The sequence below is a fragment of the Dama dama genome, chromosome 3, assembly GCF_033118175.1.
Source record: "Dama dama isolate Ldn47 chromosome 3, ASM3311817v1, whole genome shotgun sequence".
NCBI lineage: Eukaryota > Metazoa > Chordata > Mammalia > Artiodactyla > Cervidae > Dama > Dama dama.
Genome location: NC_083683.1, coordinates 26,147,558 through 26,172,700, shown reverse-complemented (window position 1 = coordinate 26,172,700; position 25,143 = coordinate 26,147,558). Strand labels below are relative to the sequence as shown.

The 25,143-nt window shown below is 38.0% G+C and overlaps 1 protein-coding gene across 2 annotated transcripts in view; it reads right to left on the bottom strand.

The window, feature by feature from the left end:
• SYT1 (synaptotagmin 1) overlaps positions 1-12,495 on the bottom strand; it is a 586,784-nt gene extending 574,289 nt beyond the window's left edge. The window contains exon 1 of one of the 2 annotated variants that reach the window (XM_061125058.1): positions 12,356-12,495. The gene's annotated coding sequence lies outside the window, so the exon portion shown is untranslated. The remainder of the gene's footprint in view (positions 1-12,355) is intronic. The other variant, XM_061125075.1, reaches the window with a different exon arrangement.
• Between the last annotated feature and the right edge of the window lie 12,648 nt (positions 12,496-25,143).

The window sequence follows — 25,143 nt, the reverse complement described above, 5'->3', positions numbered from 1 at the left end:
AATGCTCTGAGACTCGTGTTGTCTAAATGATAATTGACACAAAACGATTTGTTTCTTTCTGCTTTCACTGTTTATTTACTTTCGTGTCAAAATCAAAATTTGAGTTTTGTTGGATATAATCAAATATATAGTCAGAAGGGAACTACATGGAGGAAAAAAGAACAGTGTGATTAAAAAGTCAAGGAATTCATTTAAATCTAGAGAACCCATAAAAATCGAGGGTGGGCTTGGTGTTCAATTCCCTTAGAAATGAGGGCAAAAGGAGAAAGGCTATTAAGATGTAACAAAAGATATACAGAAACTGTCTAAGGAATCTATGTCATAAAAGAAAAGAAGTAACTCTTCTAAAGAGAAAATGGAAGATAAAAACATTTGCCTGTTAGTCACCGGAGAGTGCATTTTGAAAGTCAGGGTGGAAATGGTATGTATTCCATGACTATAATCCCCAAAAATGTACACAAGATTACATAGACTGGAAACGTATTACACAGAAGTAAGATACTACATATATTTAAGTAACATTGAGGTGAAGTATGATCATCTTGTTCTGAAAATCTCCTTATGATGTGTGTAGATTGTTTTTAGTTAAAATACTAAAGCAGGGTTGCACTCATGAAGCCAGTATCTTTACAATTTCAGCTATATTTGCCTTTTATCTCTTTTGTATGTAGAACAAACCCACCCCACTGCATACCTTCAGTACTTAGAGTTTCCTCTATCTACTATACTCTTTCTCCTGATGTTTACATGGTCTTTCATGCCTCAACTTATATATTTTTGGTTGACCAGAGTCCCAAATTTTACTTTGTTTTATTAGCTTGTTTTATTATGTAGTAGCATCTCTCATTATTTTAAGACTACCTTAGTTAACTTTTGTTGTTGTTTTTAGCTGTTTGTATCTTTCCCTTAGCTCCCTAAATGCAAGGAGCGTGTCTACTCTGCTTGCTTGTATATTCCCAGCACCCAGAATAGTGCCTGGCATGAACAGAACAGGCATGTCCTGGTGCTTATGAAGGAAGGTCATTATTCCCTAATAATTCCCTTTCCTTTCAGTTTGAAAAGGTAATAGTGTTTTTATACAAATTTATTCTATTGCATCTGTATCAATACAAAAGCAGTTACAGTAATTATAAAGTAAAACTCTATATAAACTCCTGAAAACAAGGACTCAAGCAAAACAAATAAAAATTTGAGGTACTGACATATACACACAGGTGGCCTGTTGGGTGGCATCACCGACTCAATGGACATGAGTTTGAGCAAACTCCGGGAGATGGTAAAGGACAGGCAAATCTGGTGTGCTGCAGTCCATGGGGTCTCAAAGAGTTGGACATGACTTAGCCATTATATAAGCCCTCTGAGCTCTGAATCGAAGAGTCCTCAAATTAGTTTTTTCCCCACTGCATTAAAAAGGAGCAAGGCAAGGCAAAAGGCAAGGACCCAACTAGAGTTAAATGACACTTAACTTAGCCCTCAGCCTCTGAAATGCATTCCTTTCACACTGTTATGGTCATACCAGTTGTTTAATTATTGACTACATACATACCTGTTTAGAAGTGACCATCAAGTCTTTCCAGTGCCACTCCTTTCTACATCCTCAACTATTAACACTATGGACCTTTCACTAGAATTCCCTGGATCTTATCCTGAGTGGGCCAACTAAAGGTTTAGTGCTGGAAAAACCAAGGGCCCTGCAGCAGTCTGCTCCAGCATTAACGCCAGCAGGCATCCTCTCTGACAGGTCAGCACCCGAACCTTATGAGCTAGGCATTTGTTGTTTTGCCTACTCTAAATTTAGTCGTTTCCCTTCTTTTAACAGCAGAGCTCTCTTTCTATGTGGTTGAGTGATGCTTTGTACACCTCTCAAATCCAGGGATGACACAAGGATCAGCTCAGGAAAAAAATCATATTTTATAGCCTTCATCATCGTGATGAACTTGGGGAAAGTGACCCAAGTTGTTCTAGTCGAGATGATCCTAGACATTTTTGGGAAAAAAAAGTGTTATCTTTATAAAGGGATTTCTTTTATGTCTGTAGCCCCCGAGAACATTCCTGCCACTTTAAAGGAAGATCCTGATTATAAATAAAGCAATGGCAGAGAAACATAGAACTAAGGAGATAGGGAGGGATTGGGGTTGGGGGACAATAGGTCTGATCTTGATCATATAGCTTGATTTCCCATTTTCAGCTTGACAAAATCCAGAATATTCCTGGATATTATGGTAACATGAGCTTTAAAATCCCTTTCTCTCTAAACCATTTTGAGTTAGACGGCCTTTTTGAAAGTTAAAGAGTTCTCCACATTTGAGTCAGTTCTAAGGAGATGGATGAAACTGGAGCCTATTATACAGAGTGAGATAAGTCAGAAAGAGAAACACCAATACAGTATATTAACACATATATACGGAATTTAGAAGGACGGTAATGATGACCCTATATGCAAGACAGCAAAAGAGACATGGATGTAAAAAACAGACTTTTGGACTCTGTGGGAGAAGGCAAGGGTGGGATGATTTGAGAGAAAAGCATTGAAACATGTATATGACCATATGTGAAATAGAAGACCAGTGCAAGTCGATGCATGAAGCCGGGCACTCAAAGCGGGTGCTCTGGGACAACCCAGAGGGATGGGCGGGGGAAGGGGGTTCTGGATGGGGAGACATGTATATACCCATGGCTGATTCATGCTGATTTAAGGCAAAAACCACAATATTGTATGTAAATAAATTAACTTTAAAAAAAGTGAAAGAGTTCTTGACTAATAAACAAGGGTGAAGAGTGATCAGATCTGCCAACAGCAGACAATTTGCAAAATCGTTACATTTCCATTTCCGGTGGAGTGAAGCTTTTAGTAATGAAATGTCTTACTGAGGCTCACCATGTCAGAGGAGGTCTTCACACCCAGATCTATGAGACTCCAAATTTCATGCTTTTAGCATGTTGCCATGATGGTCATCTGGACTCAAACCATGAAGTACAGTTTCTTATGACTCTTCAACTTCTTTTGATCACTTCTACCTCCTTGCTTCCATCTGTTCTGCATCTTCTACCACTGAGGAGTCTGATGATTATGATTTCTTATGGTTGAGTATTCATTCTAGAAATAAACTTTTGGGTTTGAATCCAATTCCTTCTACATAACAGCTGTGAGACCTTAGCAAGTTACTTCTTTTCCACATTTTTCTCATCTAAAAAATATAAATTTGTGCCAATCTCAAAAAATTCTTAGGAATGTTAAATGGAATGATGTGTGGAAAGTACATTAAAAAGTACTTGACATAGTAAGAGTACAAGAATATGATTAACCTTTAGTCATAAATTAAATTTTGGACAAATTTTGTGTTTGTCTGAAAATCCCCCATTCAGACCAATCTAACAGTCCAATTAACCTTGCATTCTTTCTATAAGCCTTTCCCAATTAAAACTACTGTTTCCTTCTATCACATCAGCTAGAAAGTCAATTATGATAATCCACTTTGCAATGTATATAGCTATTGGTAATCATTTCCAAATGTGCTTGATTCTTAACATAAAGAATTGTCAATTGATGGACTTCACACTAGGAGGACATAATAATTAGGGCTTGAGTATATTCCCTGCTCAGCCATTTCTATCTTGAAATAAAGAACCAATAGATTCAAAAACTTCCATCAATGTTCAGAAAACAGTGAGAAGCTGTGTAAGTGCCAACGAGAAAAATAATGTGAGATGAGGTTGGAAATCTTCTAGCAAACTACAACACACGTTTTCCCATCACCTCTTTGTAGCCTCTAGGAGGGGCCTCATGACTCTGTACTTTACAAATAAGGAAATATGTATATAAAGATAACATTTAATATCATAATGATACATCAATGACTAAAGGCTAACTGAATAAGTGACTCAGGATCAGTGACTTCTCTTAGAGAATCATCCCTTGAATAATTTTTAAAATAAATTTATTCCAAAGTTAGAGTCACAAAAGTAATGACTATATTAAATTGTCCTTGTCTTTTCAATGGAAAGAATAAAGACTATTCAATACACAGTGAAGATGTTAATTTTTGTTTTTATTTTTGGTAAGAGCAAACTAGAGAGAATTTAAAAATTTACTTGAGTTTTTCTTTATTAACCACTGAAGCTGTATGAGTCAGTAGGTGAAAATTAATAAAGGCTTCCTAAGTTTGTAATTATAGGCAGATAACCTAACTTCTGAGTGTCCTTTATTGCATCTGTAAAATGGAGAATCTCTTCACTATCAAAAGCATATAAAGCAAAGCATATATATTTTTTTAAATTCAGTAAGATACAACTGTCATGAAAACAGAGATGCAAATGTTATCATTGGAAGAATAAAATTTAAAAAGATGCCTGAAAATACACGCCATTTGTTTGGATTTTTAAATATTACTCTCTTACCTCTAGTCAATCAATTTTGTTCTAAAAATTACCACTGGGATAATTTTTACACAGACGTTCTCAAAAACTTTCAAATCATGGTACATTCCATTTAAGTGTGCCAAATACATGGACAAATTACTCTCCTTTATTTATCTATACATACCTTTTGTGAAACTAATCTGAGTTGTATACAAACTGAGAGGGAAATCTCTTGGTTACTGACAAAAAATAAATTCAGCAGGTAGAGATGAGTATGGGGTCTAGAGTACCAAGTTCCCAGTAGTTTCTAAAGTAAGATGATTCATTAAGATATAAAGAAAAGAGTAGGAAAGAAGGAAGGAAGAAAAAGAGGGCAGGAAGGAAGGAGATAAATAAGGGGGAAAAAATGGCAGGGAGGGAAGAGAATGTAAGAGAATTACTGTATCACGCTGTTAGCTGGAGAGTTGAACAAATCTTTTCTACTCCGGCAGTGAGTAGTAACATGCTTCAATGCATACGGGTCTGAAAGTCCAGCAGTCAGAGAAATCAAACTGTTGCTATGTGTTCAATATATAAATGATGAAGCAGATCCTCAAAGGCATACCAGAACTCATCTATGCTACTCTTCCCTGAAGAAGTCGACTCTCTCCTGTCATTAATATTCATTCTGTGTTATCTAGGAATGGTTCTGAAAGTATCTATGATTCTCCAGGAAAAAAAAAAGAAATCCAAAACCAAACAGGAACCTTGCATTTTAAGTACATTTCCCCCCCACAATTTTAAAGCAGGCAATTTTAAACCATTTAGGAATAGGTTGGTTTTTTGTGGCTTTTCTAGAATTATTAAAGTCAGACTCTCAAGATGATTGTTTGGCATTTTATACTTAATATTATAACTGAATAAAAATACAAAAATAGGTACATTACTTGCAATGTCACATTGTTAACTAAACTTTCATGTACAGGAAATTCTGTACAAAGACAAAAAATTCAAGCATTTTTAGGCATATAATGGTCTGGTTTATAGATATTTAAAAATACAACTTGTGGCCTTGGATTCTGGACATTGGTTAAAATAAGATAGTGATGTTATTCTACATCTAAAGAGATGCTAGTGCTCTAGAAATATGCTCTAGTGCCCAACAGTTCACTTTATTCATTCCTCAAATCTGATAAAAATGCTACAGATTAGGCAGAAAGCCAGCCCTGTAAACCAGGATCTGGCAGACACTCCAAGCCAGAAACAGATCCCATGCTTTGCTACCTTGTCTTTCTCCTGAGAAATCGTGACAACTTTTCCTCTTAATAATCATGCTAATTCAGAGCTTGCCTGTTAGAGGAGCTTAGCTAGGCCTTGGTAACCTGTGTTGTATCATTTATCCTTGTTTCAAAGGCCATCAAGTCATCTGTCTAAAAAAAAATTTGTTAATGACTTTCCCCTCAAAAATAAGTAGCTTCCATATTTCAAGGGTGGAGAACAAGGACCAACCCACTGTTTATAATACACAGAATACCAGGGTGTGGGTGTGTGCGCAGAACATCATCTGGAAAAAGATATACTTAACTGACTTTTTCTCCTTCTCAAGGAAAAAGCAAACAGTTCCAAATTGATGTTTTCATGTAGCCTGCTGCTATGCTGCTATACTGCTGTTTATACTTACAGTTACTTTCACATAAAATTATGTCTGAAAAAAAAACTAACAACAATCTATCCTAAAAGCAACCCTATGTGACGTTTCAGTAATAGAGATTCTACAGGAGTACAAACCAGTTCTCAGATATCTGTGATGACCAGGATGAGGTACATGAATGCTTAAGAGTCTTTGTAGCAAGACACAGGTGGATTCTGGAAGTATTAAAGCCAATCTAAGGATGTGAAAATATTTTAAATAATTATTTCAGCTTTATCCACTAGTGCTAATAAGTTGAAAAGTTAGACTGATTCATGGTTTTAACAGTCTCACCTTTTGCTTGGGTCACTTGTGAGTAATCAAAAGAAATTCCATGAAAGAAAAGCTACTTTGTCAATTATGTAAAGCTTCTATACATCGCATTTTGCAAGTGTCGACATGAAGTTTGTTATAGCTGAGCATGTTTTGTGTGAGTATTTCCATGTGTTTTTGCCTTCATGTTGATGAAAATATGCCAATAAATCTGAAAGTAGCAATTACTAAATCCAATTATCTGCCTCCAGCTAGAGTGAGGCTTGGGCTGGCATGCAAGGAGACTGGCCCGGAAGCGAAATGAGCCTCAGATAAAAACAGAAGGCTGTCCCCTGGAGGCCACACCCACGGAACTGTCCCCAGAGGTGTTTGTCTGCTTTCTTCTTTATTCGCTTATGGCGTAAAAGTTGGCTGTAGTCTGGGAGGGTGTGGGAGGCCAACAGGAGATATCGTGTCTCATTTAAGAAACTGGAGTATCAGAAGGCTTTGTATTTAAATAATTCTCTGATTCTACTAGTGCTTAAATACCTATGGGCATTTTATCCTTGATTAGCTAGGTGAATGATTTAGAAAGAAAAAGAAAACACCTATTGCAGGAAACAACATATAACCCTCTTTAGTTGTATAATACCCTTTGGCAAAAATAATACTGCACTATATGAACTCTAGGCACTTTAGAACTATAAGCAAAGCTACACCGAACAAATAGAGAAACAACAGGTTTAGTGGGATGAGGCGAGACCAAATTTCAGTATCATACCTGGATTGAATTAATTGGATATTTTGACCAAAATTCATTCCTGAGTGAGTCACTTACTTAAATGTCATAGGCATAGTCTGGGGGTTGCTGCAGCAGGACTGTTATCTAGCCTGTGCAATGAAATGTTGTGTGATAGGGCTGCTAGGAAATTGCATTTTAACCAAACTAGTTCAGAAACCAAATTATTTCACCAGATTCTTATACTTGCTGAGAAAGGCCATTCTCATCCTACATGGGAATTTTCCAGTTCCCATTTTGTACAAACAGTTAAAATATAGAAGGCATTTATTATCTTTATAAGCTTTACAGTCTTCCAGGGCTCCTCTTCAGCAAAATGACTCCATATGTGGATAACTAATATGCTCAACATACTACTAGTGAGACCAATACAGGAATGATTGATTTCTTTCTATCTATGCAACGGCATAACCCAAAATGATGAACTCTGACCTCCTCTCAATTACATTACTGGTAAGTTACGGAAACCAATGTGCTACATTCCTTCCAAGCATTGAATGTATTTGTAAAGAATCAGAAATAGTTCTAAATAATTAGAAGTTGTGGTTTAACCAAGTGTAGAAAAAATTATACGAATTACAGAAATTTTTTTAAACTGCTTTGGATTTTCCAAAGACATGTCACAAAATTTCTTTCTAACATATCATAAATGTGCTATTGTTATTCTGACATAGGTTCCAATTTGTTTTAGAACTCTCTTAAATAATGTTTTTAAATTTGGAAGGCAAATATTTTAAAAAGAGGTTTCCTTGACATAGGACTTCTGCAATTATATTTAAAACTATAGAAATAACAGCCCCAGTGCTTACTCTTCCTACAACATAGCAGTGTTTCTCATTGCACACTTTAAAAGTTTTCCTTTTTTAAATAATCTAAGGTTAAAGTTTTATTCATATACAAAAAGAAAATACTGTGTGCTCTCTTACTTCCAGTAGATTACATGACTATATTTACAATATTATTTAATATACATTTATTTTCTTATACTAATACATATGAGTAGAATGATGCTCATACACGCCCAACTATCACAGTTCATCTTATAGTCAATATAAAAATGGCTCTTCAAGAAAGAACACTCCTAAAATGACAGAGAAGATAAAAGAAAAACACTATTTCCTTCAGACTAGAAAGATTAAATCATGCTTTTAAAAAATGGCCACACTTAATGGAGAGGTTTGAATCAAGTTTATAAAAACATTATGAAAAAATAATGCTCATTCTTAAAGAAATTACTAAAGATACTGATCTAAACCCCCTTACCTGAAAAAGCAATGGTAATCATGTTGATTATATAAAAGATTAAGAACAAATTTACCTTTATGCAAATGTTGAAAGAAACAAAATCTTAGAAGAAACTTTAATGCCCTGTTATGTCTACATCATATGAAAATATGATTTCAGTTTGTTACTTGCATATAAAAGTGTATCTTGTACTGAGAGGTTTTATTTTTTTTCAAATCCATGATTCATATAAAAATCACTTCTTCCCTAAGCCATAGAAGAGCTGTATAAAGGGAAAGATCTATACCCCCATTAATTTTGCCTCTGGTATTCCTAGTCTTTTCAACCAAATAAATATTAAAAGCATCCCTAAGACACTGTCATCTTTCATTAAATGGTACTTTTTACAGAAGTACTCCCTAGTTTCAGCAGATTATATGCTATTGCCCATTAGTCTTGAATCCTTTCAGAAAATATTACATAATATATACATATATATACACACACACACATACATATATATATACACACATGTGTACATACATATATTCTTACATACTAGTTGAAATTATTTATTTGGACTGCCATATACTTTATTCCTATTTAAATAGCTTTGAACAATTTCAATGGCAAATAATTTCAACTAGAAAGCATCTCACACGTTAAACTTTTGATACAGATGTATTTATGACAAGCAAATCATTGAAAAATTTTTAGAATCACAAGTGTTCTAGGTATTTAATTTTAGTAAGCATTATTTTTTAGCAAAACACTTGTAAAACCCACACCTACATTATTCTATGCCAGAAAATCTAACTTTGGTCTTGGTAGTCTGTAATATTAGATGAAATTTGCTCTGTTATGTAATCACACTGCTTACTTTTGCTTTCCCTTCCCCAAATCATTTAATCACTACCATTAGGAAAAAAAATATTATGTTCCAATTTGGAATTAATGGTATCTCTTCCTAGCTATTACACAAACCGGAACTCTTTTAAGAGCTCAAAGTATTTCAGGCTTGCATAACTGTCTATGTTAAGTGTGAGATTTTTAAGATTAGATGGCTGTAAAAACCTAATTTGGGAACTCAATATAAATTGATTTAGTATATTGAACTTAAAGGAGATGAATTGATGTTATATCTATGGTATCATTAGGCAAGTTCAAATTAGCTTTCCGATCTAACATAGTCTGCATTTTATTTATTAATCATCTAGTTCATTTTGCAAATACAATTAAGAGACGTTACTATATTCTAGCTTTATTTGCAGTTAGCACCAAGTCTAATATGCAAATCTTATAAATACCATAACCATTTTCATATTTCTGGACTAGAACTATCTGATGATTTGACCAGACAGAATAACTAATACTCTTCATTATGAAATGAAGTTCAAAACTACTCTGCAACAATTCTCTATTGTGTGGTATTTTATAAAATTAGTATTTTAGGATTTCCCCTGTAGAGCAGCAACCTTTAGTTCTGATAAAAATACATTAAAGCCTAATTACCATATTTGCTCTGAAACATTAATAAGATTTACTAAGATATTCTTTTAAAAGGAGAAAAGATGAAGGTTGTATGAAACTGTTATGTTAGAACATTTTATGAGATGACAGGGCAATAATTTCCTACAATGTATCATTTAAAGTCTTACTTCAATCCACTCACTACATATTGGAATTAGTTCTGACTTCCGGTATATAAAGGCGTAATTTTTTTTGTAAGCACGTGAAAAACTCAGTACTCATGTGCATGTCTTTTACATGTCACTGCTATAATTAACATTTGTTAAGAGTTTCAAACATAAATGTCACAAACCAAGCCCAAACTTGCAACTTTCCTAAGACACAGTGAGAAATAACCAAGTAAAATCTTAATTTGCTCACATGGAAAGCAATTCTCTTTCCAAGTTCCTTCTCTCTTCATGTCTAAACTTGTTAATTCAGATGTACACATGTGAGGCAATTAAACGACTGTCCTTTTGTCCTTGTAACCGAAAGGTGGCACCTCTAAAAATTAGAGTTAGCTTTCAACAGAGGTACTACATTAAAAAGGAAAAAACAAAACAAAACAAAACAGGCATTTAAATGTCAAAGCCTTAGAAAGATCTTGTTTCTGTGACTTGAGGTTAATTCTACTGAAATAGGAAAGATAAGTGTCTCAAATGGAAAATAGTTTAGAAAATAACACCTATTAAATTGACAGTAAATAAACACAGCTCTTCTCTAGATCAGTGTATAAACTTGTCCACTAAGATATGTAGTGAAAATAATACTTTCTGGGATACATAGGTTAGTGTGGAAGGTCAAGCAGAGTTGAGAAAGAAGGCTCCCTTTTCTTATCCCAAGTGGACACATTAAAAAAAAAAAAATAAAGTAAGACTTGGCATTTCCTCTGATAAATCAAAGGGGAAGATTTATCTGGACACCAACATCTGCTGATTTCTCTGCACTCATGTAGGATCCACTTGGAATGCTTTCCCATTGCATTCAACTAAGCACTTCTTTCTACCTCCTCCCATCTGACAGCCATCACTTATCTGTCTCTGATGAATAACAAGAAAGGAAAGCTTATACCATTGACGATGGAATTAGAAATTTCTGAGGCTACCATCAAGGTTCTGTCCAACAAGTCCTGTTCACCTAACCTATCAGGCAGGCAACCAGGGCACAGAGTTGTTTTGATATCTTTCTCTGTATTATAATAAGAGATGAGAACAAAAACATTTTCCCCATTAAGATTTTTGAAATTTGAGGCTATCTTCCTACCATTACTTTCTAAACTTTGTTCCAGTACAAGAGAATTCTTGGCCAACTGAGCTTCCATGTGCCTTTTAAATGGAGTACTAAAATTGTATAAGCATCAAGTTTACATCTATTAAATATACTTATTGAAAGAAAATAAGGCAAAGCACGAATTCAATATCTGGGAAACAAAATGCAAACAGCAGAAAGATAGAATGAAATCACAATTCATACACAAATACAGCTTTAACACAAAAGTTAAATGTTTGCTTTGTTTTAAAGGGTTAATCTTCAATAAAGTCAAAATCAACACACACACAAAGCTAACTAGATTAGCTTTCTCAAAGCGGAAACCCAAGGCTCCTGATAGGACTAGTGTCACTTAAAAATGTCTTGAAACTTTATACATATACATATATAGATATATATATACATATATTTTGCTCCTCAACATAAAGGCCATACCAAAGAATCTCAGGAAATTAATCTGTTTTTAATTTTTTTTTTTTCTCTATTGGAAAAGCTTCTCCAAGTTCAGACATTACCACTGATGGACAATACCAAATAGCCTCACAGGACAGATGGAAACAGGAAGAGTCAAATGGTGGGCACTTAAAAGCAACAGCAATTAAGCAGTTGAAAGTGGGTTGAAACGGTGCTTTATTTTTGTTCCATTTGAAGGAATCAAGTGAGAGACACAGCCTCTTGCAAGGAGGAGATCAAGTCAAACTTGACACTTCCCCTCTCTGCACAGCTTCTCTACTTCCTTTATTCAGTTTAATTGCTTTCCCTACTCTAATTTTTTGCAGAGGTTGTATTCTATCTCTGCTCCTTCTCCCCTGCCCTGGGCAGGAAAAAAAAAAATCTTTCTCCTTTCATCACTACCTTCCTCTTTCCTCTGAGAAAAGGCAATCCTCTCCAGGAGGAGAAAAAAGCCCTGTGCGTGCTTCGGATGGGAGGAGGGAGAAGAGGAGAGATTGAGAAGGGAGTTCGGGGGGTGGGGGTGGTGAGGGATAGAAATTGAGGGTGGGGGGCGGAGGAGAGGGCAGGAGAGAAGGAAAGAAGAAGATGGGGGATGCCCAACATCAACTCCAGGCTCTGAATCACAGGCGCTGCGCTAAGCGCTTCTCCAAGAGATGCACATGTGGTCTCATTACACTGCTCACAATAGGCCACCCGGGGCTCCCTTCCCAGGTCTGTCTCCCCCCACCAAACCCCAAGTGTGCCGAGAAGAAAACCTTCTGGACGGATTCAAGCAAATAGGCACCGCCGAGGTGGCCGTGCCGCTACTCCCGCTGCCTTACCTGGAGCGGGGAACAGGAGGTGATGCCTGCTCGCCGGTCCCTACAGCTTCCCGGGGCTGACCGGTGCACACGACTCCTTTCGCTGCCTCTGCTCTTGGAGGGGCAGCCTGCAACACAAAAGGGGGGTGTGGGTGTGGGTGTGTGGGAGGTTTTCCAGGGCCACCAGCTGGTCCCAGCTGGCCGCCCCCGCCCTACACACACCCCTCCGGGGCTCCAAGCCCCGCTCTCCGGGGAGCACCACCCTGGGGGCTGGCCCGGGTGCAGTCTCAAGTTGCCGCTGCCAAGTGCTGCCGCCGCCGCTGCAGGAGGAGGAGGTGGACGGACAGTGGGGGCAGCACTCGGTCTAGAGCATCCCCACACTGCAGCTTCTCCAGGAATCCCTCCAGTGAGGAGGCGGCCGCCCGTCAGCTCCCAGCCCCGGCCGCCTGATTGGCTCCGCCGCCGGTACGCGGAGCCGGGGAGCCAATCCGGGCGCACTAATAATAGGTGGATCCGCGCAGCCCACAGCGCCCATCCCAGCTCTGTTCGCCTCTCCATCCCCACGGCGGACAGGGGCTTGAGGAGGGGGTCAGCTGAGAGGGGGGCCGATCCCAAGGAGACGTAACCAAGGACATCCGATAAACCCTCTGGGTAGTCACAGGAATGCCCCGCAACCTGTTCAGCAAGCCGTAAGCACAGGAGAGGGAGACAGCATAATAAAAAGCTTTTCTCTCTCTCTCTCTCTCTTTTCTTTCTTTCTTTCTTTCTTTTTTTTTTACTTTCAATCAAAACCTGCCCTGATACTGAGCATGCCCAGACCGCAACAGCGCCCTAGGAGTTCCGATGTGTGTGGGTTTGCAGGCTGTGGGTGTCTTAAAATGTGGGAGCCGCGAAGAAGAGACAGAAGTTTGTCTTTGGCTATTTGACCCGGAGGAGTGGTGAAAGCGAGGCAGGGCGGGGATAAGGAAGGAGTCCGCCGGAGAGTGTTCACCCTGAGCCAGAGGAAGCTGGCCCTCTGGGCCCCTGGAGGCTGTTAATACCATTGTGTGGGTTCAGGGGTGGAAGCGCGGTCGGAATAATCGGAGCCTGGCTAGACGCCTGGAGACTTTTCTTGAATCCAGGGTGCGGTGCTTGGGAGATGCCGGGATGCCGGCAAGGGAAGCTCCTTCCCATAGGTGGGGCCGGCAAGCGACTCCACCCTGCAGCAGGGGCTGCCGGGCAGAGAGCGCACTGGGAGTTTCCACTGCGGCGCCCAGTAAGTTTGCAGACTTAGGTCAAGTGCGACAATGTTGGGGATGCAGTTTCTGCCAGCCCCCCACCCCCATCCCTCCACCCCCCTGCCAGCGCCGTGACGACTGAAGCGTGGGTACTCCCCCTCCTTCCTCTCTCTCCCCTGAACGATTCTGCTCGGAAGTAAGAAGCTTTTCCCCTGTGAGAGCAGTGCTGACCTGATTGCCTCTAAGCTCTAGGGCAATTTATAGCTTGGTAATACGGAGAAGCCAAACTGGGAGATTCAGCGACAGGGGGCAGGGACAGCCAGCGAGGCGAGGGGCGGAGCGGAACCTGGCTCCGGTAGGACCGGGTCCTGTCTCTGCTCCACAGGTGCAAGGCTTCTGGAACGCAGAGAAGCGTCTCCCTCTCACCCACTGACCTTGTTTACTGGCCTTTGAGCCCCTGACTTGTTTTGCTTAGAAATGCCTGCAATTTGTGTAAACTTTGTCAATGGCTCCAATTGAGAACTCTCCTAATTGGGTGCTTTATTTTACTGAGAAGATTAGCAAGGCATCTCAGTTAAGGAAATAAATAGCTATTTTAATTCCCCAAACCCATCCACTTTGAACTGGAGTTTCATTAACACTGGTTTGCAAAGGTAACTGTAACAAGAATTCAATTAACAGTAACACATTTCTTCAAGCTTTTAATTAAATCTCTGCAATTTATGTAATGTTTAGGATCCTTATCCTAAGTTTAGGGGAAAAGAAGACAACTTGACACAAATTAATCGTTTTAATAACAAATACTTGTGTATTCCCCCAAATTGTAACTATACGTAAATATTTACCTCATGTTTTTTAAAAAAATTCCTCAAATCTTAAGAGTAATTTCATAGCTAGAGAAAGATAATAGATGTTAGTTTAAAATCAACTCAAGAATTTGATGAAGCAGAAAAAGAATGAGGAGGAGGAGGATGGAAGAGAAGGAGAAAAAGAAGAATCAATTACCAGTCTAACACTGCTTTCCAATAAATGTCCTCATACAAAATAATCATATTACCCACCTAATAAAGATCTCTATTTTAAAAAATACTCTTGGCACACTCTCTAGATTCCAATAATTAAAAGTTGCATGTTTTTAAATGTCATGTCCAGTAGCTTCATGTGGAAACAAGTAAATTTATTTTAGAAGAAATTAGTAAATAGAACATGATTCCATATTAGTTATCTGTTGTAGACTCTGATTCTATCATTAATATATTAGCCAATTTCTCTTCCTGTCTACTTCACATCCTATCCAATAATCAACTCTCTCTCAGTGGTCAGAATCCTAGACAACATGAATGGTGTTACATGTTTGCATCCCAAAGTTCCTTACAGAAGAAAGGGACTAACCTTCCTGGTTAGCTGGCTAACATAAAACATGGATTTTACAGGTACACTATGATTCACTTCAGAATAAATAGCATTTCTGATCATGAATATTAGGAAGACTCCACTTCCATACTGGATATCAATACACTGTAATTTTTACAGAAACAGAACTAAGATTTTTATCCTTTCCCTTATTCTTATGTTTTCCCAGACTCTGGGAAGGAGCTAAAGACCTCCACCTGGGTTCACATACCATGCTATTCTGTTGCACAGGGTATATATCATCTTTGACTTTATAGCAGACTCACCTCCATTAAAAGAAAGATCAGGTCAATTGTCTTTTGTCTCTAACCAGTTTCTCAGGTACTTTTAAAATCTAGAATGCCTATGTCTTATGCTACTAAGATTGAACTCATTCCCTGGTCATACAGTATTTAAATATATACATATGTATATTTGCTATTTTAAAACTGTGTTTAGTTTGTTCAATGTTCTCCTTCATCTTTCTTTGCTTAAAAAACATCCTTGATCATTTTTCTGCTTCACATTTTTGCTCTGAGATCTTGTCATCGTTTTCTTTATTCCTTTTTCAATGGACTCATCTATTTACTACTTTAATGTTCCCTTTGCCATCTATTTTAGGCTATGGGATCAGAATAGAAATTAAATTGGATTGGGGCACTGAGGAGCAAAGTGTGTCTTATGGCAAGAGTGGGAATTAGAGACTTTAGAAACTAGAAATTCATTAAGTGCGAACATGGCTGTCTTCTGTAGACCATAGAAAGAATAAATGAAAAAGGTACCAAGAAAATTCTCTGTGTTGTTACAAAAGCTTGTATATGCTCGTACCAATTACACTGAAGAGTTCCATTTAATCAACACTCTCATGTACTGTTAAAGTTTATATGTTTAATAACCACACTAATTAATGATACCTAAAGTATCATTTCTAAGTTGTGAAAAATGAAAAAATAACCAACTTTTCCATATTTAGCCTGTATAGATTTATTTTGTTTATATAGATTCATATTTTATTATTGTTTTAATTTTATATCTATATATTTTCTGCCATTGCCTTTTTTTAAGATACAGTCTTTTTCCTCCCTCTTTCCAGGTGAGAGGATTCATTGTTTGTTTTCTGGAACAAAAATCTGGACAGAATTTCACCTTTAACATTGTTTAAGTGATCATCAAAAATACCCCTCCAAGCCTCAGTTTCCTTATCTGTAACACAAAGGACACATACATATCTTTAGAACTTTTTGTGAGGATAAAGTAATGCAATGTACACAGAGTGCTAGTTTCAGCCACATAGCAAGGACTTAATGACATTAACCACTATTATTATTATATTATTATCATTTCTTTTACTATCATTTTCATTTCTCAGATTTCTAGGAGATGGGACTTCCTATCTCCTAGAGATTGGGAGATCAAGTCCATTTAAGACAACAGTGAGATGGACACTCTTTACATATGAGCATTGAAGTTAGAAGGAAATTAATACATGTGGTAAAAACTTGTTTATACATGAAATGTGAATAGCCTTCTATCTGGCATGTGTTGATCTTAGACTATAAGTTTCTAGGAGATGAACAATTTTTAGAGAATGTGTTCTTATGTATTTTGTTGTTAACACTTAACTTGTATTACTCTTCAAAACTGGCTTACTTGGTGGCTCAGATGGTAAAGAATCTGCCTGCAGTGCAGGAGACCTGGGTTCGATCCCTGGGTTGGGAAGATCCCCTGGAGAATGGAATGGCAACCCACTCCAGTGTTCTCGCCTAGAGAATTCCATGGACAGAGGAGCCTGGTGGGTTATATAGTCCATGGGGTCACAAAGAGTGAGCACAACTGAGCGACTACACTTTCACTTTTTTCACTTTTTAAAATCAAGAAAAATCTATTTTTGTGCAAAAAAATGTGATCACTGATGTTTTTGGTTTTTAGGAAGCAAGTGGAACCATCCACATGTTTTCAAAACACTTAAAGACAGTGGAGTCATTCATTTTGGTTTCCTTTTTCTCAAGATGTTCTGGTCTGACAGTATTGCTAATGATGTTATAGGCAATAGGTAAGGAAAAAATATCAGAGCTGTATTGGAATTAGACAAAAAGAAATTAACCACAATGGATTTTTTTTTAAACTGGGCACCCACAGTTTTAAACAAAGAGAACCTAGAATTGAAAGAGGAAAAAAAGAAAATGAATACAGATGGGAATCAAGTCAAATCTTAGTCTCTAGGGTAGAGAGTAAGAGCCCTATAATTGAACTACAGTATGTTACAATTTTCACAGAAAAGAAAATAAAGAGCTAGCAGTATTCAATATGGCTTTACAAAAGCCTTTTCTTAAAGTTATGGCTAAGAAAATATTGAAAATGAAAAGGAGGACAGTGACTCAAAAAGTAATATACTGTGTCAGGCAGTTGAGGTTAGTAAGAAAAGTAATATTTAAGCAAGTCTATCTCAAGGGCAAAATAAAAGTAGTTTGAGCTAATGTTAGCCAAAGGTTTTAGAAAGAAAACCAGCAGCATGTTTTTCAAATACCCTATCATAGAAGAAATATACTATAGCAAAAAACAAATTTGATAATAAAGAAAGCAACATTAAATATTCTATTTAACTGAAAACATAAGAGTATCATAGTTCAAAAAAAAAAAAAAAGAGTATCATAGTTCAACTACTGTCTTTAATTTTTGTAAAAAAAAAAAAAAAAGTGTCCAGAGATTAATTACTTATTAAAATCTACAGAGAGAGTTAAGGTAGGGTAAAGCTGTGGAGGAAGAGTAATATTCTTTGTTTTCAACAAACTAAAATGTTTTAATAATGTTTAGGAAAGAAATAGGACATCCACCCAGGACTTCAAAATTTGATTCTGGAATGGTGCCTAGTGTTCTGAGAGTGGGCAGGAGAACATAAATACATCTGATTTATTCTAAGACACTCCTAGAAGGGTTTTGGTAGAACGGATTATATGAGTTTGCTTCAATAATTTATAGGCAACCTGGTCCATTTGTCTCTAAGTTGTCTCTAATTCACCTAATACTAAATTAAGCATCAGAAACTACTAGGCTCTTGAAGGAAAAAGTTCATTTATTGGATATTGAACAAAAGTGCTAGTTGCTCAGTCGTGTCTGACCCTTTGTGACCCCATGGACTGCAGCCTGCCAGGCTCCGCTGTCCACGGGATTCTCCAGGCAGGAATACTGGAGTGGGTAGCCATTCCCTTCTTCAGGGGATCTTCCGGACCCGTGGATCAAACCCAGGTCTCCCATATTGCAGGCAGATTCTTTACTGTCTGAGCAACCAGAGAAGCCCATTTACTGGATATTGAACAAAAAGGAAAGATAAAAAGAACACAAGGTTCTCTACCTCCGGCCCCAGAATAAAAGTCTCTCATGGGTTGGGAATATCCCCTGGAGAAGGGAAAGGCTACCTACTCCAGTATTCTGGCCTGGAGAATTCCATGGACTGTATAGTCCATGGGGTCGCAAAGGGTTGGACACCACTGAGTGAAAATTGAAACATAAATGTTCATTTGTCCAACATCACCCAGTGTATCTCAATCCCCAGGACATGACAGTATTAAGAGAAATTTAATATATATTCAAAATAACTATTTCAAGGACTCCAATCCTTCTTTAATAGGCTCCAAAAATAGAGTAAATGGGAAGATTTATGGATTAAGGAATAGCTCAGATAACATTGATAAAGCTGTCTTATCACCAAGAGAAATGCATGAAACCAGAACAGGAATATTTTGCCAGCCACTCTCCTTAATGAATAAGGTTACTGAATTTTAGCTGTTGGCTTTAGAACTCTTAGAAATGTTCATTATAAAATAGTATGCATAGTTGAAAGTTTATTAATAGACATCATTATATTCACCATCCAGCTTCAGAAATTAAGAACTAAAACGTACCTTTGCCACCATTCATTTGCTCTTCCTCATCTGATACTCTTTCCTATCTGCACCACCAAAGTAACCACTATCCTATATTTTGTTTACCATTATCTTGATACTCTACAGTTTTACCACACATATATGTTAAAATTGTCATTTTTAGTTTTTACTGTTTTTGAATTTTTTACAAATACAATTGTTCAATAATATATATTCCTTCAACATATTTAGCCTGAGTACATTGAGATTTGTCCATGTAGCTGAAGTTTATTCACTATAACTCATATATTGTACTCAGTTATATGAATATGTCATTGTATTTTTACCCATTCTTTGGTCTATAGATATTTGCATTGTATGCTATTACATACAGTAATTCTATGACCAGTTTCAGCCATGTCTTTTGTTCTGCATGTGCATGAGTTTCTCTTGGGTATACACCTAGAACAGGGGTCCCCAGCCCCAGGGCTGTGGGCTGATACTGGTCTGTGGCCTGGTAGGAACCAGGATGCACAGCAGGAGGTGAGTGGCAGGCCAAACAAGACCATCTCCCTGACTCCAGTCCACGGAAAAATTGTCTACCATGAAACCAGTCCCAGGTGCCACAAAGGTTGAGGACTGCTACTCTAGAGAATTCACGAAACCTATAAAATCAATTACACACTCAAAGTTTAGTGATAATAGCCCCATGCTGAGTATTCTTAACCATCACTTTAAATACGGTTTCTAAAGGAGAAAGATATCAGTGCTATATCTCAGAATATTAAAAAGATATTTTCAAAATTAGCATATTTTATAATGGCAGTATGTTGGGTTTTATAGAGTATTTTTGCTCATATCCTCTTAATGTCATAGCCCTCTGATGTCATTCCCATTGTTTCCACTTAACAGAGGATGAAAGAGGGTCACATTGTTTAAGAGTCTTGAAATTAATGGTAACAGGGAGTGTAATCTGGTTCTACCAATGCAGTGTCTTGTTTTACCCATTCTCCCTCTTTACTTTCTGCTTTGGTAGCAGTGGAAGACATCCTGATGCCAGGCAAATCTAGAACGGAGTATCTAGGGTTAGGTTCAGGGTATGGCAGTAAGCATGAACAAAACTTGGAGCAACCAGGTGAAAATAGCCACTTTGATTCAATGATCAAAAAAGTTTTTTCCTAGAGATGAAAGAACTGAGGTGGCATTAGGTTTAAAAATAAGAATTAAACATTAGGGGTATTAAGATGAGCAGATGGGAAGCAGATTCTGTACATGTCAAATAGGTCAGAGGACTTAGAAATTGACTAGAGAAAGACTGTGGACTGCTTTGAGAACAGGTAGCAAAGAACCAGTGAATAATGATAATTTAACCAAGCTTGAATTGACCTAAACTTTGGAAAATTACTTTATCCTGTCTATTCCTAAAGTAGTAAGTTAGATATTTTTTCATAAGAGAGGGGCTGTAGTAAAAAATTGAAGTGTGTACAATTGATGTTTCTATGATTTGACTTTAAATAATGTGTCTGCAAGATGCAGCTTTCTTAGGTGTTTTTTTTTTTTTTTTTTTTAATCAAAATGAGGTTGAGTGTTTTGGCATTGCTGTTGTTGTTCAGTCTCTTAGTCGGTCTGACTCTTTGTGACCCCATGGACTGCAGCACATCTGGCTTCCCTCTCCTTCACCATCTCCTGGAGCTTGCTCAAACTCATGTCCACTGAATTGGTGATGCCATCCAACCATCTCATCCTCTGCCATCCCTTTCTCCTCCTGCCCTCAATCTTTCCCAGCATCAGGGTCTTTTCCAATGAGTCGGCTCTTCACAGCAGGTGGCCAAAGTATTGGCGTCTCAGCTTCAACATCAGTCCTTCCAGTGAACACCCAGAACTGATCTCCTTTAGGATGGACTGGCTGGATCTCCTTGCAGTCCAAGGGACTCTCAAGTCTTCTCTAACACCACAGTTCAAAAGCATCAATTTTTCGGCACTCAGCTTTCTTTACAGTCCAACTCTCACATCCATACATAAGGGACTAGAATACAAAAGTAAGAAGTCAAGAGATACATAGATTAACAGGCAAGATGGCATGGGAGTACAAAATGAAGCAAGGCAAAGGCTAACAGAGTTTTGCCAAGAGAACACACTGATCATACATAGTAAACATCCTCTTCAAATAACACAAGAGATGACTCTACACATGGACATCACCAGATGGTCAATACTGAAATCAGATTGATTATATTCTCTGCAGCCAAAGATGGAGAAGTTCTACACAGTCAGCAAAAACATGACCAGGAGCTGACTGTGGCTCAGATAGATCATGAACTCCTTATTGCCAAATTCAGACTTAAATTGAACAAAGTAGGGAAAACCACTAGACCATTCAGGTATGACCTAAATCAAATCTCCTAAGGTTATACAGTGAAAGTTACAGATTCAAGGGATTAGATCTGATAGACAGAGTCCCTGAAGAACTATGAATGGAGGTTTGTGACATTGTACAGGAGGTGTTGATCAAGACTATCCCCAAGAAAAAGAAATGCAAAGAGGCAAAATGGCTGTCTGAGGAGGGCTTACAAATAGCTGAGAAAAGAAGAGAAGTGAAAGGCAAAGGAGAAAAGTAAAGATATACTCATTTGAATGCAGAGTTTCAAAGAATAGCAAGGAGAGATAAGAAAGACTTCCTCAGTGATCAATGCAAAGAAATAGAGGAAAACAATAGAATGGGAAAGGCTAGAGATCTCTTCAAGAAAATTAGAGATACCAAGGGAACACTTCATGCAAAGATTGGCACAATAAAAGACAGAAATGGTATGGATCTAACAGAAGTAGAAGACGTTAATAAGAGGTGGAAAAAATACACTGAACTATAAAATATATATATATATATATATATATATATATATATATATATACACACATTCTTAATGACCCAGATAACCACGATGGGGTAATTACTCACCTAGAGCCAGACATCCTGGAATGCGAAGTCAAATGGGCCTTAGGAAGCATCACTACGAACAAAGCTAGTGGAGGTGACAGAATTCCAGTTGAGCTATTTCAAGTCCTAAAAGATGATGCTGTGAAAGGGCTGCACTCAACATGCCAGCAAATTTGGAAAATTCAGCTGTGGTCTCAGGACTGGAAAATGTCAGTTTTCATTCCAATCCCAAAGAAAGGCAATGCCAAAGAATGTTCAAACTACCACACAATTGCACTCATCTCACATGCTAGCAAAGTAATGCTCAAAGTTCTCCAAGCCAGGCTTCAACAGTATGTTTTGTTTTTTTTTTTTTTAATAGAAGCCTAGTGAACTTCCAGATATTCAAGTTGGATTTAGAAAAGGCAGAGGAACCAGAGATCAAATTGCCAACATCTGTTGGATCATCAAAAAAGTAAGAGAGTTCCAGAAAAACATCTACTTCTGCTTTATTGACTATGCCAAAGCCTTTGACAGTGTGGATCACAACAAACTGTGGAAAATTCTTCAAGAGATGGGAATACCAGACCACCTGACCTGCCTCTTGAGAAACCTGTATGCAGGTCAAGAAGCAACAGTTAGAACTGGACATGGAACAGTGGACTGATTCCAAATTGGAGAAAGGAGTACGTCAAGGCTGTATATTGTCACCATGCTTATTTAACTTCCATGCAGAGTACAACATGCGAAATGCTGGGTTGGATAAAGCATGAGCTGGAATCAAGATTGCCAGGAGAAATATCAATAACCTCAGATATGTAGATGATACCACCCTTATGGCAGAAAGTAAAGAGAAACTAAAGAGCCTCTTGATGAAGGTGAAAGAGAGTGAAAAAGCTGCCTTAAAACTCAACATTCAAAAAATGAAGATCATGGCATCTGGTCCCATCACTTCATGGCAAATAGATGGGGAAACAATTAGAGACTTTATTTTGGGGGGCTTCAAATGAAATTAAAATTTGCTTGAAATTTTAAGCCATGAAATTAAAAGATGCTTGCTCCTTGGAAGAAAAGCTATGACCAACCTAGACAGCATATTAAAAAGCAGAGACATTATATTGCCAACTAATGTCTACCTAGTCAAAGCTATGTTTTTTTCCAGGAGTCATGTATGGATGTGAGAGTTGAACTATAAAGAAAGCTGAGTGCTGAAGAATTGATGCCTTTGAACTGTGGTGTTGGAGAAGACTCTTGAGAGTCCCCAGGACTGTAAGGCGATCCAACCAGTCAATTCTAAAGGAGATCAGTCCTGAATATTCTTTGGTAGGACTGATGCTGAAGCTCCAATACTTTGGCTACCTGACTGGAAGAACTGATGTGCTGACCAATATCTCTAATGAACACAGATGCAAAAGTCCTGGATAACATACTAGCAAACTGAATCTAATATCTATTAAAGGATTAAATACCATAACAAAGAGGGATTTATTCCATGAATGTAAAAGGGACATAACATGAAAAATCGATATAATATAATCCTTATGAAGGAAAGTTAAAAAAAAAAAATGTAGTCATCTCAATTGAAGCACAAAAACACATCACTAAATCTAGTCCATTTGATGATGATGTGCTCATCTGCATCCAACTATTCATAACCCCTTGGACTATAGCCCACCAGGTTCCTCAGCCATCTGATTTTCCACTCACCAATGCTTGCTTAGGGTGCTATTTCCTACTCCAGGGGATCTCCTGTCCCAGATATCAAACCCACGTCCTTGCATCTCCTGCATTGGCAGGTGGATTCTTGACCACCAGCGCCACCCAGGAATCCCATTTCATGATGATACCATTCAGCAGTCTAGAAATAGAAGGATCTTACTCAACAAGATAAAGGGCACTTATGAATAACCCACATCTAGCATAACTGTCAATGGTGAAATACCGAAAGCTTTTCCCTTAATGAGAAAAAAGAAAATGATTTCACTTTTACACTTCTATTGAACACTACTGGAAGTTATAGCTAGAGTAATTAGGCCATAAAAATACTAAGAGGCATCCACATGGTAATAGAATAAATAACTAAATATATTCTCAGATAACAGGATCTTTTGTATGTAAAATCTTAAAGAATGCACAATATAACTGATAAAGGAATAAGCAAATTCAGGAAAGTTAGAGGATATATCAACACACAAATATTATTTGTATATCTATACATTATCAATGAACAATAACAAAATTTAGCAAACAATTCCATTTATAATAGCATCAAAAAGAATAAAATACTTAGAAATAATTTTAACAAAGAAAACCTGCACTTCAAAAACAATGAAACTTGCTGTAAAAATAGAAAAAGCTTAAATAAATGTAAAGATTTCTCATGTTCATGAATTGTAAGATTTAATTTTGTTAAGATGGCAGTACTCCCCAAAGTGATGTATAAAATCAATGAAATCTCTATCAAAATCCAATTACCATATTGCAGAAAGGGAAACCTGATTATAAAGTTACCATGGGACTGCAAGGGACTCTGAAAAGTCAAGGCAATCATACTTCCTGACTGCAAAACTAACTGCAAAGCCATAGTAATCAAAACAACGGCATTGGAGGAAGGGATCAAGATGGTGGAGTAGCAGGATATGGAGCTCACCTTCTTCCCACAGATGTATCAAAAATACATCCACATATGAAACGACTCTCACCAAATGTCTACTGAATGCCGACACAAGACCTCAGACTTCCAAAAGGGCAGGAAAATCTGAGTAACTGAGTAGGTCAAAAGAAAAAGGAAGGGGAACAATGAGAGGAACCAGGACAGGACCTGTGGCTCTGGGAGGGAGCTGTGAAGGAGGAAAGGTTTCCATACGCTGGGAAGCCCCCTCACTGGTGGGGTCAGAGAAGGGGCTTTGGAAAAGGGGAGAGCTGGAAGAAGAGCACAGCAACAGAGGGCAGTGTGGAGAGAGACTCGCAAGGAGGCCCTGTGCCTGTGATGCTTGTCCAGAGGGGTGGTGGGGGCTGGCGGCTAGGCTTGGTTTCGGAGGCCAGACCCAGGGAGAGGCCTGGGGTTGGCTGCGTGAAGATAGCCCATGGGTGCTAGGTGTAGTGTACCGCAAATGAGGGAGTCTGGGAAGAAGCCTGGGCCTATCAGAGAGGCAAGGGACCATTGTTCAGGAAGGTAGGAGGAGAGGGGTGGACTTGCCATAGGAGTTTCTTTCTCTGTTGTGGTCATGGGCTGCAGGACACTGCCTACAGTGTCATGATCTGTGACCATCATCTTGGACCCCAGAGGCCAGTGTAGACTGTTGTTGCTGCTTCCACTAAGGGCCCTATCAGCCAGTGCAGGTCCAGGACCAACTTCCCTGGAGAGTGCATGTGCATCCCAGTCTGCTACAATTTCCTCTTCCACTAGAGATCGCAGGACAC